The sequence below is a fragment of the Canis lupus genome, chromosome 22 (assembly GCF_011100685.1).
Source record: "Canis lupus familiaris isolate Mischka breed German Shepherd chromosome 22, alternate assembly UU_Cfam_GSD_1.0, whole genome shotgun sequence".
NCBI classification, from domain to species: Eukaryota; Metazoa; Chordata; class Mammalia; order Carnivora; family Canidae; genus Canis; species Canis lupus.
In genome coordinates, this window is record NC_049243.1 from 18,748,135 (window position 1) to 18,765,175 (window position 17,041).

At 37.0% G+C, this 17,041-nt stretch overlaps 3 long non-coding RNA genes across 8 annotated transcripts in view; 1 reads left to right on the forward strand and 2 right to left on the reverse strand.

Moving 5' to 3' along the window:
- Positions 1-1,117: 1,117 nt before the first annotated feature.
- LOC119865134 lies at positions 1,118-12,806 on the reverse strand. The gene is made up of 3 exons (XR_005376015.1): positions 12,671-12,806; positions 7,361-7,744; positions 1,118-1,234 (listed from the first exon to the last, which is right to left on the reverse strand). It is a non-coding gene; the product is annotated as an uncharacterized LOC119865134 (long non-coding RNA).
- Positions 12,807-13,964: 1,158 nt separating this feature from the next.
- LOC111091748 lies at positions 13,965-15,137 on the reverse strand. Its single transcript, XR_005376016.1, has 2 exons — positions 14,970-15,137; positions 13,965-14,840 (listed from the first exon to the last, which is right to left on the reverse strand). It is a non-coding gene; the product is annotated as an uncharacterized LOC111091748 (long non-coding RNA).
- A 96-nt stretch (positions 15,138-15,233) lies between these two features.
- Positions 15,234-17,041, forward strand: part of LOC102155655 — a 276,612-nt gene continuing 274,804 nt past the window's right edge. For all 6 annotated transcript variants that reach the window (XR_005376350.1, XR_005376347.1, XR_005376348.1 and 3 more), the window contains exon 1: positions 15,234-15,364. This is a non-coding gene — a long non-coding RNA (uncharacterized LOC102155655). The remainder of the gene's footprint in view (positions 15,365-17,041) is intronic.

The following is a 17,041-nucleotide window of genomic DNA, read 5'->3' on the forward strand; positions in this document are numbered from 1 at the left end:
AAGGAGTTGATACAATTGTCCAGTGAAATTATAAAAAATAAGAAGGATATAGACAAATGTTAAAGAATACCAATATGTGTGTTGTTGACAGAGGTGAGGAAAATGAGTTGGTTCAGTTTGTTCAACAGATTTTCTGCAGGATGGGTGCTCCCTATACTTTCTGCTGCCAGGAGCCAAAAAGTAGCTACCATGACTTTCTTGTTCATCTATTATTAAATCCAGGGATTTAAATGCTTCTTCTGCTATTGATATTGAGGAGAAATAACTAGGCAGAAAAACTAGTAGAGATTATTATTATGTAAAACAAGAGGAGAGACTCTTTAAAGAAGAAAGGTTGATCAAATATTGTGGAGAAATGACAAAATCAGAAAATCGTTGGTTATTAAAATATTCATTGCTTAAAATTATGACAGGGTCATTTTCCTTTATGTCACTTTTTCCAAAGCTGGCCCTCTTGAAGTGACTTTGCTATGTATCTCTTTTGTGTTTGTTGTCTTTTTTGTTGTTTTTAAAGATGCATTTATTTTAGAGAGTGTGTGCTGTGTGCAGGAGCAGGAGGGGCAGAGGAAGAGCTAAAGAGAGAGAATCTCAAACAGATTCCACATGGAGCACAGACCCTGAGATCATGACCTGAATAGGATGCCTAACTAACCACAGCATTAGGCACACCTCATGTTTGTTCTACTGAATCTTTTTGAATCACTCTTCATCAGTGAACCAATTGGTACTTGTTCTGAAAAAAAAACTACCACTAATCTTCCTATGCCCTAACTTTTACAGTAATTTCAGTCATTTTGCATTTTCTGGGTTTGGACATTTACATAAATTCCAAAGGGTTAGAGGAAGCATTACATTAAGTAGAAGGCAGAGTGTATCTATTTTGCTAGATCTAATTGTATCCTCACCTTGCTAAATTCTTCCTTTCTTTTATTCTGATTTGCCAGTCCCCATCATAAGACTTTCTCCTGTGCAGATATGTAGATCCACTTTCCTTTTGCCCTGGGAATACAATCCTGTTCCTAAATTCCAACAACTTCACTATTGCATACAGTGTACAGACCAAGTGTTTTTTTTTTTTTTTTTTTATTCTCTCCCATTCAATTCTGTTAAACAGAGTCTGTTTTCATTTTAGGTATTGTCTGACGTCTTGTAGGTTTATTGAATTCAAATTCGTTAGCATCTTGAAAGACATCATGTAGGTCCAACAGGGAAGACTGAATCCACAGCATACAACCTGGAACAATTAGATATAATTCTAATTTTTAAGAAAAGTATGAATTTATTTTATAGCAGACTTATCTCTTCTCATTGTATAAACAGAAAATAAGCTGTCACTTAGCTTCCTTTAATTCTCTTCCTCCCTCTCCCCATTACAAGTATTTCCCTTTATTATATACATTTGTGCTTAAATAAATATTGCAATGGCAAGGGAGACTTACTAGAATAACAGAAAGAAAATATCTTAAGAGGCAAGCTGCTGTGATAAAACCAGTCAATAGCATAAGTGGTAATGACCATTGCAACACCAGTGGAATCCACAAGCACAACAGACATCAATAATCCTTACCTATAATGGACTTTAATTACAGAGTATTTTTGAAGGGCATAGGGGATGTTAAATGCTGCTTGGGTGTCAGCTAGAATATGAGAGCTACTAATCATTTGGAGTAGTAGAAGAAGCAGAGGGCAGGGGTATAAAGAGTAATGTTAATACTAGTCCTCAAAATGTGCTTTATTAAAATATTAAATCTCAGTATTACTTGTGTGAAATTTAAGTAAGGCTTGAGTTTCCACAGAAATTGGGTCAAAGAGTGAACAAATATATGCATATATTTTTGGCAGTTGTTCTTACTGCCCTATTTTATTCCGGGAATGGCATACTCTCAGACAACTATGTTACATCTATATCAGTTAGAGTGCTAGTCGTGTAAGGGTTATGGGTCAACCTAATTTAGAGGTAAATACAACCAACTATATGAAGTGCTTTTTATTTTTTTAAGATAGATTTATTTATTTATTTATTTATTTATTTATTTATTTATTTATTTATTTTAGACACAGAGAGAGAGACAGGCAGAGGCACAGGAGGAGGGAGAAGCAGGCTCCATGCTGGGAGCCTGACATGGGACTCGATCCCGGAACTCCAGGATCGCGCCCTGGGCCAAAGGCAGGGCCAAACCGCTGCGCCACCCAGGGATCCCCAGATCTAATTTTTCTTTTTTTTTTTTAATTTTTATTTATTTATGATAGTCACACAGAGAGAGAGAGAGAGAGAGGCAGAGACACAGGAGGAGGGAGAAGCAGGCTCCATGCCGGGAGCCTGACATGGGACTCGATCCGGGACTCCAGGATCGCGCCCTGCGCCAAAGGCAGGTGCCAAACCACTGAGCCACCCAGGGATCCCCTGAAGTTCTTTTTTAAAAAAAAGTTTTAATTAATTTATTTATGAGAGGGATGGAGAGAGAGAGAGAGAGAGAAAGAGAGAGAGAGACCAAGTGGAGTGAGGGAAAGGGACAGCAGACTCTGCACTGAGCACGGACCCTGATGTGGGCTGACTTGAGATCATGACCTGAGCCAAAATCAAGAGTCCAATGCTTAACTACTGAGCCACCCAGGTACCCCTATATGAAGTGCTTACATACACATAATAATTTTCTTCATAATATAGATTTTTTTTAATGATAGAGAGAGAGAGAGAGAGAGACGCAGAGACATAGGCAGAGGGAGAAGCAGGCCCCATGCACAGGGAGCCAGACGTGGGATTCGATCCCGGGTCTCCAGGATCGCGCCCTGGGCCAAAGGCAGGCGCTAATACGCTGCACCACCCAGGGATCCCATAATACTGATCCTTTTAAAGTTTCATACTTGTATAATATTATTGTTCTTTCCACTTGCATGTATGAAAAACCCTACTTAGATTAGTAGCCTTTTGTTTTCTGTTGCCAAAATCATTACAGAATTTTGTCTTGTTAAAATCTTTAAAGCAGAAATTAATATATTTTATATACCTACCTAACTGATTATAGATGGAATAATATAAACAAGTAAACAAATGAAAGGTGTTACTGAAGACCATAGCGAAATAAATCTTAAGAAGTTCCCAGAAAGCATGTGACATACTATGCACATGGACATCAGTAAGAGAAATGTTGTTGCATAGTTTACGATGTCTAAGTAAGCTACCATGTTCACAGTAGTTTATTTTTTGTTTATATTGTCAGCCAAGATAACATTTAGATAGGAACATAGATGTAGATTTTATGTTCTAAAAAACATGTTTGAATTTGATCTGCATATATTTAACATTGCAGCTGTTTGAAGATTGTTATTCTAGTAGGAAAACAATAATTGAAAAGTGCATACAATATTTTCTGATATGTAAAAAGCTTAGAATTGTATTTGGCAAAGTATATGTAAGTGGTAAAAATTAGTATCTATAATAGAAACTTCTTCAAGATACTATTTTATTAATTTCCTTATTTTGTCCTGTATTTCATATATGCATATTGAGCAATTACTGTGTGCAGTTTCTTTTACTGAGAGGCAATACAGCTCTGATAGCCTAATGCCTGAGGTGTATATTTAACAAGACATTTGTAGACTGTGAATATGTACATTATGGGGGAAGTGGGTATTGTATTAGAATGTATAGAAGGGGCACCTAATAATTTGGGGGCTTGGGAATTTATTCCCAGTGTACATAACCTCTACCTTGCTCATGAAATGTAATCATAATTTGCCAGGTGATGACTGAATGAATTTGAGGAGGACCAAATTTGATATGAGAAAAGTAGAAATAAGAGAGCATAATTAGTTTAAGCAATTTTAAAAATGTTGTCATGGCCAATGAAATGAGACAATAATGTCAAGATATGGAGTTGAAGGCACAGGAAGGACCATATATATTTTAAAGATGAATACAGAAGAAAATACACATTAGAACAACAGAATCTCAAGACATAAAAATCATGCATCTTTGAGAATTTTAAATAGTTATATCTAATTTTCATAGCATAGTCACACATTCAGAATGTTCTGTCAGTCTAATTAACTCCATTCTGATAAAAAAAATAGATTTTCCACACAAAATAATGTTCTCATGATAAAGATGATAAGGGTGAGCAAGTTTTGCAATTAATCTAAATCTCTTTTCATAAAAAAATCAGCTTATAGTCATAACCTATATTATTTATTCATCAGCTATTCTTTTTATATAGCAACATTTTCACGAATTTTAACTGTACATATTGAATTATGTTCTTTGTAGAAATGCGGTACACTTTTTTATTCTCCTCTGCATTAGTCATAGTAAAGGTATTTTCAGGTCATTTGTAGATGTGTGGTTTGCTCCTGGTTTGCAATTAGGATGACAAAGCTAAGGTTTTTATTTTAAATGTTTTGGTAATTAAATTTAGGTCTTTATGTTGTTTTAACAGTCTCTCAAATTTTCTTATTGTAAATGGTGAACTGAACAAATGGTGAACTGAACTGAGCAAAGTCAATTTTTGATAATTTTACCAAAAAGTTACATTAATTTTTGCAAAGTCACTTATTGCAAGGAGATGATAGCATAAAAATGAATTAATTAGAAAAAAGAAAAAAGCTGAACCGAATGAGAGAGTGAGATTTACTGAAAATCAACTAGTTTTTCCCTGAGAAACTTTTAGCGGTCCTAAGGATTAGAGTCAATACCTCAAAAGAGAAGTGGTAAAATAGCCAGAAACCAATGTATGTTGGAAGTCTTTCAAAGAAGCCCCTAGATTCTCTAAGTATCCTACCCTGTTCAGAGAAAAGACTGGATATTTCTTTCTAGAGAAGCTTAAAAACATGGGAATTCTGGACTATTCAGATGTATTGTGGTATTTTGTTTGCTTTCCGTCATTCATTTTTGCTTGAGAGGATTTTTTAAGTTAAGGAGACTGACTTGATTTTTTTTAATGGTTTTTGAATCATTGTCATGGATAAACTATTATGTATCCATTTATCTATCAACATACACTTAGGTTATTTCTAAATCTTGCCTATTGTTAAGTAATGCTCAAAGGGCATGAGGGTACAAATACTTCTTAGAGGTAGCAATCTACCTGTTTGAACATGTACCCAGAAATTGGATTCCTGGATTATATGCTTGTCTATTTTTAATTTTTTGAGAACCCGCTATTTCACATAGTGCCCACTTATTTCTCTGCAGTAACTCTGGAATCTAGAAGGAAATATTTTACACAATTATATTGTAATGGAGGTGGGTAAAGAAACATTAATAGACATAGGTTTCTTTTTTTTTTTTAACAATCAGTTATCTTTTATTTTTTTTTCAATTTTTATTTATTTATGATAGTCACAGAGAGAGAGAGAGAGGCAGAGACACAGGCAGAGGGAGAAGCAGGCTCCATGCACTGGGAGCCTGACGTGGGATTCGATCCCGGGTCTCCAGAATCGCGCGCTGGGCCAAAGGCGGGCGCCAAACCGCTGCGCCACCCAGGGATCCCGACATAGGTTTCTATTTATCCCTTGAACCACCAAAGTGACACTAGTAAACAGTGCTAATAAGCACTAATAAGTGTATAGATTTTTAATGGTTGTTTTGGATATTATTGGCTAGTAATTGAATTTTAAAAATCAAAGTTGAAAAAGTTTATGTAGTCCAAAGAAGGTAGGTAAAAGAAAAGAGAAACAAAAAACAGAGCAAACAGCAAATCACAAATAAAATAGCAGACTTAAGCTCTAAAGTATTAATAATAACATGAAGTATAATTTGATTACACCAATATAAAGAGAGAGATTGGTAGAGTGAATTTATTTTTTATTTATTTATGATAGTCACACAGAGAGAGAGAGAGGTAGAGGGAGAAGCAGGCTCCATGCACCGGGAGCCCGACGTGGGATTCGATCCCGGGTCTCCAGGATGGCGCCCTGGGCCAAAGGCAGGCGCTAAACCGCTGCGCCACCCAGGGACCCCCGGTAGAGTGTATTTAAATACATCCCACAACTATCCTTACACAAAATAAACTCACTTTAAATATAACAATGTAATTTAATTGAAACTAAAATGATGATGGAAAAAAGTATAACGTGCAAATATAAATTTTTAAAAAGCATAGGAAGTCTTCAAATAAAGTGTCTTTAGAGCAAATAAAATTACCAGAGACATTAAGGGGTATAATATTATGATGAAAGGAACAACCCTTCAAGAAGACATAGCTATTCTAAATATGCACCAAGTATTTGAGCTGCAAAATATGAAACAGTTTTATGTATATTTGGCTACTAGTTTTATGATATCTAATGTAGACAATTATGAATTTAAATATAATTATTGATTGTATCCTGAATATTCAAATATTTATATAACTTTTCTCATCCATTCGTTATGTGTTAGTTTTGTTATTTTATCCTGGGCACTTGGTTTTTTAAAAAAACTAAAAGCGAAGCATCATCTTCAAAGATTTCTAGTGGTAAGCTGTCACCTGACTTAGAGTAGTTGCAAAATTCCTGGACAGTTAGAAAGCCTTTTCAGTAAAGGTACCAGCTTCAGAAATGATGTGAAAGAAGTGCTTTTAAGAGCTAAAAGCAAAAAAAAAAAAAAAAAAAAAAAAAAAAAAAGCTAAAAGCAGTGGCCACATGGAACAAAAGAATGAATGGTGAGGGTTCTGTATGATGTTCGTATTGAAGTTCTATTCTTTTATAGTTCAACAGATCAAATGTGATGAGCCACATGTTACTAAATAAAAGGATATGGGGCTTTCACTTTCACAAAGCCAAAGAATCCAATTGGTCTTTCTTTTATAAGTACTACGAAGGATTAAATATTTGGATTGAAAAAAAAAAAAAAGCAGCATTCTAAATTCTGCCACCAGCTATGGCTTGTAGGCTATTAATGCCCCACATAAAATAAAAGGCACCTAAAGGTGCTACATTATTGTACCATCCCATTTTGTCACCAAAGACTACAAGAGAAAGTCATCTTCCACAAAATATGAATAAAGACACCTGATTTTTTTCTATTGTCTCCTGATTCTGAATTTACCAACTGAACAAGGCACAATATACTTTATATTATTATCCCTATGAGACTAAATTTCCTTAACTATAATAATATATTCTTCTAAGTTTTCAAATCTTAGAATTGATAGTCTGTATGTTTTCCTTTATAAAATATGTAATAAATATTACCAAATATCTTTGTAAAATATCAGTATTCTTGCCCTTTTTTTGTCTATTCCTCTGTCCTGCATTGTCTGACCTCCTTGATGATCCTCGAACACATTTTGTACCCCAAGTTGCAATTAAATATCATTCTATTTCCAATACTTTATTTACAATTGTAACTTGCTCCTCTTGCCAATATTCCTGAACTCACTTTCTTTGCATCTTGTCCTCTAAGACACTTAGCATCTTCAAAATAATAGTTTATTTAGAATGTCCATTTTGCTAATTGCTCATTTCCCACTGGTGGAAGGTAAGTTACGTGAAAGCAAGGATGTCCATTATCTTGTTCACAGATAACAGGCTAAGTCTCTTCTACAGTTCATGGCATATGATGGATAATCACAAAGTATATTTGAATGAATGCCGTTGTAAAATGTATCTGTTTGTATATATTATCGGACAAGATTTAATTTACAGTCCCACTTCTTATTATGCATAATTTGCATCTGTCATTGTCTTCTTCTGTAAAATAATGTGTTTAATGTCTTTTCTTTTACTTGACTGAATATTTTTGTTGCTTATCTTCCCATAAACTCTGCAAAAGAACAAAAGATTATTAACATAGCTTTCTTAAATATAAATGATGATATATATATGGATGGCCAAGTCACTTGCAGTCTCTATCACAACTTCATGTGCTGTTTCAAATGACAGAGCTATACTGTATATTTTAAGATCATTATGGCCCAAAGAAGGGGCAGCTACTTTTTCATAAAATAAGCTTTTGTGTGATATTGCCTTTGTAAAATAAGAGTATACAATATTAGAAAAATATTAAAAAACTACTAAGTAGACATGAAGAAACCATTTTATTTGAAAAAGTAAAGCCACATAGTGTACATATAGGTTCATATAAAGGTCATCTGGGAAAAAAACAAACCTAGAAAGAAACCATTTGAGAAGCTGTTGAGGTTATACAGACAAGCAATGATCAAGAGGTGACAAAGGACAGAGGTTATAGGAATGAAAAGTAATAGAATATTCAATATTGTAATATGAAAATGTAATATAATTTGTCATTTCCAGTATATTTAAGCATTTGTAGCATATAAAACTATGGTGATTCTGAAATGCCTAGAGCAAGGACTATGTTGTCATAAAACTATTTATTTTAGCATAGACTATGGGATTTTAAACCCAACTCATAACAGTGACAGTTCTAAATCCCTTTAGGTTCCAAATTGCTAAAAATGTTTCCTCTGTCCTGATGCTATTCCATAAATCTATATATTGCAACTTCTCTTTATAGGCTAATTAGAGAAGTAGGATTTACAAAGGACCAGAGGTCAAATCAATGCAGAACACTATAATTTGTTTCACTGGGTCGTATGGGTGAGTTGTGATCAAGAGTGAGAAAATTATGCCTGAAACTATTTTCTGTGACAGATTAACACCCAGAGGATTAGAACTTTAGATAAGACACTCTACTAAGGTAAGCAAGTGAGCAGGTCATTGAACAGTACATAATTAAGATTTTGGGCTACAGGTATTGGCAAATGAAAATATGAGCCCACTAGTCTTCTGAGAAATTACAGGTCAGGACTCATGACTTTGTTTTTCTCCAGATACTATCACAATGCCCAATTCATAGTCAGAATGCAGTATGTTGTTGCTTTCTATCAAATGAATACCCTTAGTCTTCTAAAGAAAAAAAAAATATCTAAGGAAGGATGCAAATCATAGTGTTAGAAAGGGCTTGTGTTTTCCTAATTGCTCTTTTACTCACTGGATATTCATGTAACAAGTACCAAGTTGATTGAATTTTATTTGGGATCATTCAAAACTTGTTCCTGTGACCATCTGATAGCCATTCTTAGTCAAAATTATCATTTCAGGTGATAAGGGTGTGTGTTTGTTGGAGGGAGAAAGACTCTTTCTTGTAATAGCCTAAAAGTACAAGATCAGTGAATTCATGATCATGAGCCCATTCCTGCATCTTTTTCCTGTAAAGTAGGTCCCCTGCACTTATGAAAGGTTAAGTATAATCTTATGCCAATGGGTAAAATAAATCCTTGGATATCCTGAGGCTGTGAGGGTAGTAAACATACATATACCCAGATATGCAGAGAACAGACCACTGGTCCTTGATCACCAAGCTGCTGTTGGCTTCCTTAAGAGATGGTGCCATAGCCTGCCATTGGTTTCTGTGCCTAGCTATAGCCTGCCATTGGTTTTTGTTCTGGGCTCAGCAGTAGCTAGACTGACATCGGTAGTATAAGAGTATGAGCCAATCCTGTTGTACCCTGATATTGCCTGCATGACTGCCACTATTGTCACTTTTTCTGCGTGCCTGCTGTGCCATGCTGGCAGCTGCCAATTACAAAGGCTTGCAAAAGCCCCTTTGCTGGGTCATTTTGGCTTCTTAGTGGATTGGTCCCTTTTCAGAGGTGGATGTGTTCTAGTTGAACATGATATGTGAGATATTTACTTATCATTTGCCTATAGTGGACTTTCCTCCCCTCCCCATCATTATTACCATATTTTATCCTTCCAGCATCCTGAACAACTTCTCAGCCTTTTACTACTGTCTTTGAATCTACTTATATTCTCTCCGGAACCACTACTTTATCCATGCAAAGTGGATGACCACGTTTATGGTTTATGGTCACTGTTTTTCAAGGCTAACCAATATAGTGGTATAAGGCAATTGCTATTGACTTTGACCTGCACCCTCATACCAAAACAAACCATCAATAAACAAATTAAGGATTTCTTTCCTCTTTTTTTAAAAAAAGATTTATTTATTTATTTATTTTTAGAGAGAGACAGCACCCATGTGTGAGTGAAGGAGGGGCAGGGAGAGAGGGAGAGAATCTCAAGCAGACAGCCCACTGAGCACAGAGCTGGATGCAGAGCTTGATCTCATGACCCTGAGATCATGGCCTGAGCTGAAATCAAGAGTTAGATGCATAACCAAATGAGCCACCCAGGCACCCTTCTTATCTTCTTTTGTCTGGTCATAAGAGATCCCCATAGATGCAGGATAAAGAAAGGACACTGGTACAACAATGATGAGTAGCTAGGGTATCTGGGCCTCCTGCACACGTCTGAGTTGCGTACTCTAACACTAATTGTAATGCATTCCAGATGTACCACTCTACTAATCTACTAATGAGTCATTTCAGTGAGGTTTATTAACTATGTTGGTAGTCCATATCTTTTCTGACTAAATTATGATGAAGAGGGTAGAGCTAACATAACATTGGAACAAAACTATGACTATGCTGTATTTATTCCATGTGAATGTGAACTGGTTTCAATTATCTTTTCTTAGAGGGATAGAAAATAACATTTTCCAGATAAGCCACACATCATATGACTGAGGCTATAATAATTTTTAGCAAAGGTATTTGATATTTGGGCTATAATTAGGTTGAACTTGCAGTAGTATACAGTCATCATCCAGCACCCATCCTACTTCTACAAGAATCAGAAATGGTGAACGAAAGGAGATATGATGAGAACCATTCTTCTTGCTTCTTTTAAATTATTGAGGGTAGGATTAGTATTTTCTAAGCCATGTGGGATGCAATATACAATTTTTGAATTCCTTTCTTGTGCAAAGGAGAGTAGTTTCTGAAGACTTCCCCTAAAATTTCCTACCAAGATAATTCTTCCTCTATGGACTAAAGAAACATAGCGGTAAAATGGCAATCAGAAGACCAGTGTAAAGTCTGTAACCAATGCTTGCTTGACCAGGACCTATTTGTTACCTCCCCTCTCCACATCTATCCCAAATATACTCCATTTCTTATATGGAAGGGGCACAACAACACAATAATGCTTTTGGTCTCCAGGTGTTAGTGTCAACACAGACCCTGTTTCTAACATCTCTCAGTGTGTCTGGCAATCTACTCTCCAGTCCACAGAGACCAGGAGTCTCTTTAGTGAAGGACTAGTGTATCTTTTTTGTGTGTACTAAGTATGGTTTTGCATGGTCTTTTTCTCCTAAGTACCTCACTAGCTCTTCCGGCAATGGTTTCTAAGTCTGATACCTGGCTTAGCTCTAGATCTTGGCAAGGGGTCATGACTCTTAAATGGACCAAATGTTTTCAGTACCTTGATCTTCATTTTTGATTTCCTCTGTTGGCACAAATTGAATAATCACTTGTTGGCTTCCCACCTGTTTTCCTTGGGGAGGTTGTGTTCCATATTCATATGGTTGTGAACCATACTCATTACCCTTTTCGTAGTACATACTTTCAGCTACCTCTCAAACTTCACCAGTCATCATTATCGATGATTTTTATCACTTCTCTTCTGGTGGTGAAACACTTGCTTGGCCTCTATTTTCTTGCTATTAGTGCGATAAGTTCTTTTCTTTCTTTCCTTTTCCCCTCCCCTTTTTTCTCTTCTCTTTTCACTTGGGCAGCTGCTTTCCTCTGGAAACATAGTTTTCAGAGGGACAGCAAGAGGGTAAAAGATGGAGGGGTAGCAACGTGTGTGTGGTTCCAGCTCTGGCTAGTGAGCCAAATTCTGTACAGTTTCTCTTACTTTCATCCCTGCTATCAGAAAGAGTGAGCCTCTTGCCATTGCACTGCTTAGAGTTTTGGTCTTCCTGTGGAGTATCATCATTTTGTGAGTCTTGTGACTGCTTATAAAATGTCTAGCTAGCATGTTTCTCTTCCTTCACTATCTCTCAAGCAATTCTAGCATTTATCTTTATTCAATGTGAGCCATTAATTCTCTGTGGTTTAGGGGTATTATGCAAATTAGTTCGACCAACTTTTGGGGTCCTTTCCGGGAAGTTATCCTATAATTTGGGATAACACTCCCAAGTCCAGTTTTATATTCCAACTCTCTTGGTCAGCATCCTCAGAGTCTGGTCTCATGCTTAAAGCTATGACAGCTGTGTCTTGTACTTCCTTTGCAATATAGCCCGTTTCTCCTTTATGAGGACCAATACACCCCCAGATGGGAAGTGCAATGAATTAACCCTGTTTACACCTATTGGTCAAAGCATGAGATGGCAGCAGATCCACAGATAAACCATGGTGGTTTCTCCTGTGTCAATTTATCCAAGAAGAAATCTTCTCCTATGTAATATGTATATCTTTTTAAAAATGTTTCTTTGTTGGAGCAAGACTCCTGACCAGTATAAAATGATGTATTTATTAAACAGAAATCTGTGCAGAAACTACAACATATTATCCGTCTAGATAGGTTTTGGTTACACTGGACCTAGTCCCACTGATGAAGTCTTATATGTCAAAAGCTTTGAATTTGACCAAGCTGTCCATTAATTCACCTCTGAAAAAGTTAAGTGGCATCTAATTTTAGCCACTATATTTTATAGCATTAAAAAGCTTATACTTAGGTAGCTTCTGAAATGTTTTAATATGTACAATAGCATTTAGCAGGCAGAGCAGAGTTCATCATCTCATCCAAATTTTCATAGATAGACCTCATTGGAAAACTGTATGCTAAAGAGCTAGTACTTAGAGACAAAAATACTTCTCACCTGAGTTTCTTAGAGTAAACACAGATTTCTTGCTGTGATTGCCTATTTTCTTGGTCACATTTTATAGTGCCAAGGAAGACATGCCAGCAATTGCTTCCTGTTGTAGCTTGGCATTAAATCACCAGATCTGTCTGATGGTAAAAGCAGACACCATTATCAGATAAATAAAGGCCCATTTAAAAAAATGCCAGTTTGAGATAAAAATTAAAAATGGATATGATATACTTAGAACTGAGTTTTGATCAATCTAGCATCCTAAATGATGTGAAAAGTTCTAGAAACTGATGGCAAATTTTACCCATCATGTTACCCAGCTGAGGAAACATTAATCCATTGATTGAAATCCCTTTACTCCACCCACATAGCCCTGAGGTGATCCTGCAAAGTGGATATCACAAAATACAGAGTTAGGGTAACAAAGTTTGACAATATGTTATATAAGTCAAATTTGGAAGGACACATTAAGTATTTCTGTTTGGAGAGAAAAGCACCAAATTCTTTGTGTACACATTTAGTACTTTCATTGTAACAAAGCACTTGGTACACTTCTAATGTTTAAGACTAGGGGTCATTTTTTTCCAATCCAGTGAAACAAAAATAAATTAAAAATAAATAGGAAAAATATTACAATAGAGTATGTATATATTTAGATCCTACAGGTTCTTCTGATTTCTTCATTGAGTGGCAAGGTTCAAGTTACCACTAGGAGAGAATTTTATTTCAAGTGCCATCTTAAACTGTATGAATGTCTGTTGAACATCACAATCGAACATGCCAAAGGAAAATCTATATATCAAAATGCCTGCTTAACCTTTGCTGATTTTCTGTAATCTCAGTTTTTAAGGTTTCCTTTTTTTTTCTTTTTTAATCAAGGGAAAGTAGACAAATACATGTCGGTAAGTACTAAATGTCCATTTTCAGATAGAGAGGCAATATAATCTCTGAGCCCAAAACAGAGGAATGAGGAAAACAGAATTCTATTCACTACTACACAGGGGCCTATCACCCTCCAGGTTCCAGCAGAAATAATGAAGCAGAGGGTTTTCTTTTTATTTTATTTATTTATTTATTTATTTATTTATTTATTTATTTATTTAATTTATGATAGTCACACAGAGAGAGAGAGAGAGGCAGAGACATAGGCAGAGGGAGAAGCATGCTCCATGCACCGGGAGCCCGACGTGGGATTCCATCCCGGGTGTCCAGGATCGAGCCCTGGGCCAAAGGCAGGCGCCATACCACTGCGCCACCCAGGGATCTCGGGTTTTCTTTTTTCCCACAGAGCAGGGTGGTGTCAATTCCATAGTTTTTATTAAGACAGAAAAGGATAAAATGAATTTGGAACAGAAAGGGGTAGAGATTCATTTCCCACTGTATTCTGCTCAAGATATACCCCACCCTCAAATAAGTTAAGAACCATGGTAAAAAGGAAAGACGAGAGACCTCAAAAACAGGGTCCCAACGAACAAAAAGAAGAAAGAAATAAGAAACAAGTGCAACTTGTTCCTAGGGATTGGAGGAAATTTTAAAAAGTATGATTGGAATCCATCAGTGACTGTTCCGCCAGTCATCTCTTTCATCATCCTCACTCCTCCACATCATCATCTTCATTTTTTTCACCTTCATCTTCATCCCTTTTCATCAATATCTTCCAGTCCTTTTTGTCATTTTCTTCTCCTTTCTCTTATTTATCATCCATCTCAGAAATTAAACAGTTTCATTAATAAAACTGGCCAAATATTCATCTTTGATGATCTCTCCTAACTCATTTGCCCTTGCATCAGACTGGTCAGTAAATCAGGTTAAGGATTTAAATCTGGTTCCGGTTCCTCATGCTGTCTCTTCCTGCTGCTGACTTTGTGTTTGACTTGAACATTTCAGTCAAAGTCTTTCCAAATTTCTATTTGATTTCAGTGGACTTTGAAGATGGACTGCTACTCTCATTCATAGGAAATTCTCTGTAGAGAAAAACTTCATTTTAGAAAGAAGGATTTTCATCAAAACAAAAATCTATTCTGCAACCTGATTTAATATCTTTACACTCTGTCACTTCAACTCTTGTCAAACAGTGCCTCTTCATCCTCCTCCCCAAGCAGGCAGACACTTGTGGATGGTTGATAAATGTGATTCCCCCGAAATCTGGGATTATGGCGCTCAATTCCGGCCCCTTCTGGAAAAAAAAAAAAAAAAAAAAAAAAAAAAGGTGGGCAGAGTTTGCTAGATTCCTGTCCTACTTTCAAAATCTGCTCACTAGCTTGTTCATTAAACCTGTCTATTTAGTTTGTACTTAATCACCTACTTCTTGCTGGTCCTTTGCTGAGGTCTCCGTTCCACTGTGGTTGGAGTTCAGCTGCTGCCTATGCGGGTGCTGTGCCTCCAGCGGGGTTGAGAGCAGCGCAGCAGGGAGGAGCCGAGAAGGGAGGGTAAAGAGGCCGCTTCCCCGCAGGGACGCTCCCCTGTGCGTGCTCGGCCCCGCCCCCTCGAGGCACAGGCTGCGCACGCATCCCCGGCTTTCTGACGCGCCCGGAGGGACGCCGCGTGCTGCCCGCCTGCTTCCTGCTTCCGGCTTTCTGAGGCGGCGCGAGGACGGCGAGGTGCGGCAGGGGGGCGTTTGCCTCTTTTCCTCGCTCGCCGCGCTCTAGCTCTCTTTTCCCTCTCCTCACGTCGGCAGCGAAGATCTTCAGTTCTCATAAAGTAGGTATTATTTTTCTTTCTTCTTTTTTTTTTTTGGAACTTTTTTTTTTTCTTTACATTTAAATTCAGTTTGGGGCAGCCCAGGTGGCTCAGCGGCTTAGCGTCGCCTTCGGCCCAGGGCGTGATCCTGGAGACCCCGGATCGAGTCCCGCGTCAGACTCCCTGCGTGGAGCCTGCTTCTCCCTCTGCCTGTGTCTCTGGGCCTCTCTCTCTCTCTCTCATTAATAAATAAATAAAATCTTTAAAAAAATCATAAAATCCATTTAGAAAAATTAAGTGATAGTTTTTGTTTTTATCAAAGTAAGGAAACTTAGAGGTCTGCCCTCTGAGAAAATTCTAAAAAGCTGTTTATAATTAACTGTTGTTAATTATAGCCGTAACATTGTACAGTAGATCTCTGGTACTTATTTATATTGAATAACTGAAACTTTATACCCTTTGAACAGAACTCTCGGTATCCCTCCTTATAGCCCCTAGAAACCACCGTTTGTTTGCTCCTGAGCTTGGCCATTTTAATACTTCCTATGTGTGAGGTCGTTCCTGTGACTGGCTTATTTCACTTAGCATGAGGGCCTATAGGTTCACGCATGTTACTGTAGATGACTGGATTTCATTCTTGTTTAAGGCCGAATTATGTCATTTTGCATGTAAATGCCTCATTTTGTTTATCCACCAATCTTCCAACAGTGTCAGAAGTTCAGAAACAGCAAAAGTAAAACCACTGGATCATTAAAGTAGTGATTTGTTGAAGTATTGGGCACACACCAAAAAGATAGTTTGTGAACTTGGAGCACCCAAGCCAAAACGTAGGATGAAACTCAGGGGCATATCGTTATAAAGCAGTAATGAGAAAGCATTAAATGTTTATTCTTTACAGAGATTGGTTATAATATTCTCATTTAACTAAACAGTAGGTAATTGGTCAATAGTTACCCTATATTAACCTTGGGAGAGAGTGTAAATTTTGTTTATGATTTTCAGAGGCATAAATAAGAAGTGACCCAGGTCAAGCTAGTTTTGAAAAAAAAAAAAAGTTAAATTATGCTTTGTATGACTAAACTGCTTTTTAAATTATTTTTTATTATTTTATTTTATTAGTATTTAATTTTAATTTTTTAATTTTTTAATTTTTTAAAAAATTTATTTTTTTATTGGAGTTCAATTTGCCAACATATAGCATATCACCCAGTGCTCATCCCTTCAAGTGCCCCCTTCAGTGCTCATCACCCAGTCACCCCAACCCCCTGCCCACCTCCCCTTCTACTACCCCTTGTTCGTTTCCCAGAGTTAGGTATCTCTCATGTTCTGTCACCCTCAATGGACTAAACTGGTTTTAGCTACTCAGAGTTTTCAAGGCAGGTCTGTTTGTTTTGATTTTAACAGTGGATCTTAGGTTGTTTCCATATCTTAGCTGTTGTGAAGAATGCTGCAGTGACCATGGGAGTGCATATCTTGATTTCAGTTCTTTTTTTTTTTTTTTTTAAGATATTTTATTTATTTATTCATGAGAGACAGAGAGAGAGAGAGGCAGAGACAAGGCAGAGGGAGAAAAGCCGAAGCTCCATGCCGGGAGTCCAAGGTGGGACTTGATCCCAGGTCTCCAGGGTTACACCCTGGGCTGAAAGCAGGCGGTAAACCGCTCAGCCTCCCAGGGATCCCCCTTGATTTCAGTTATTT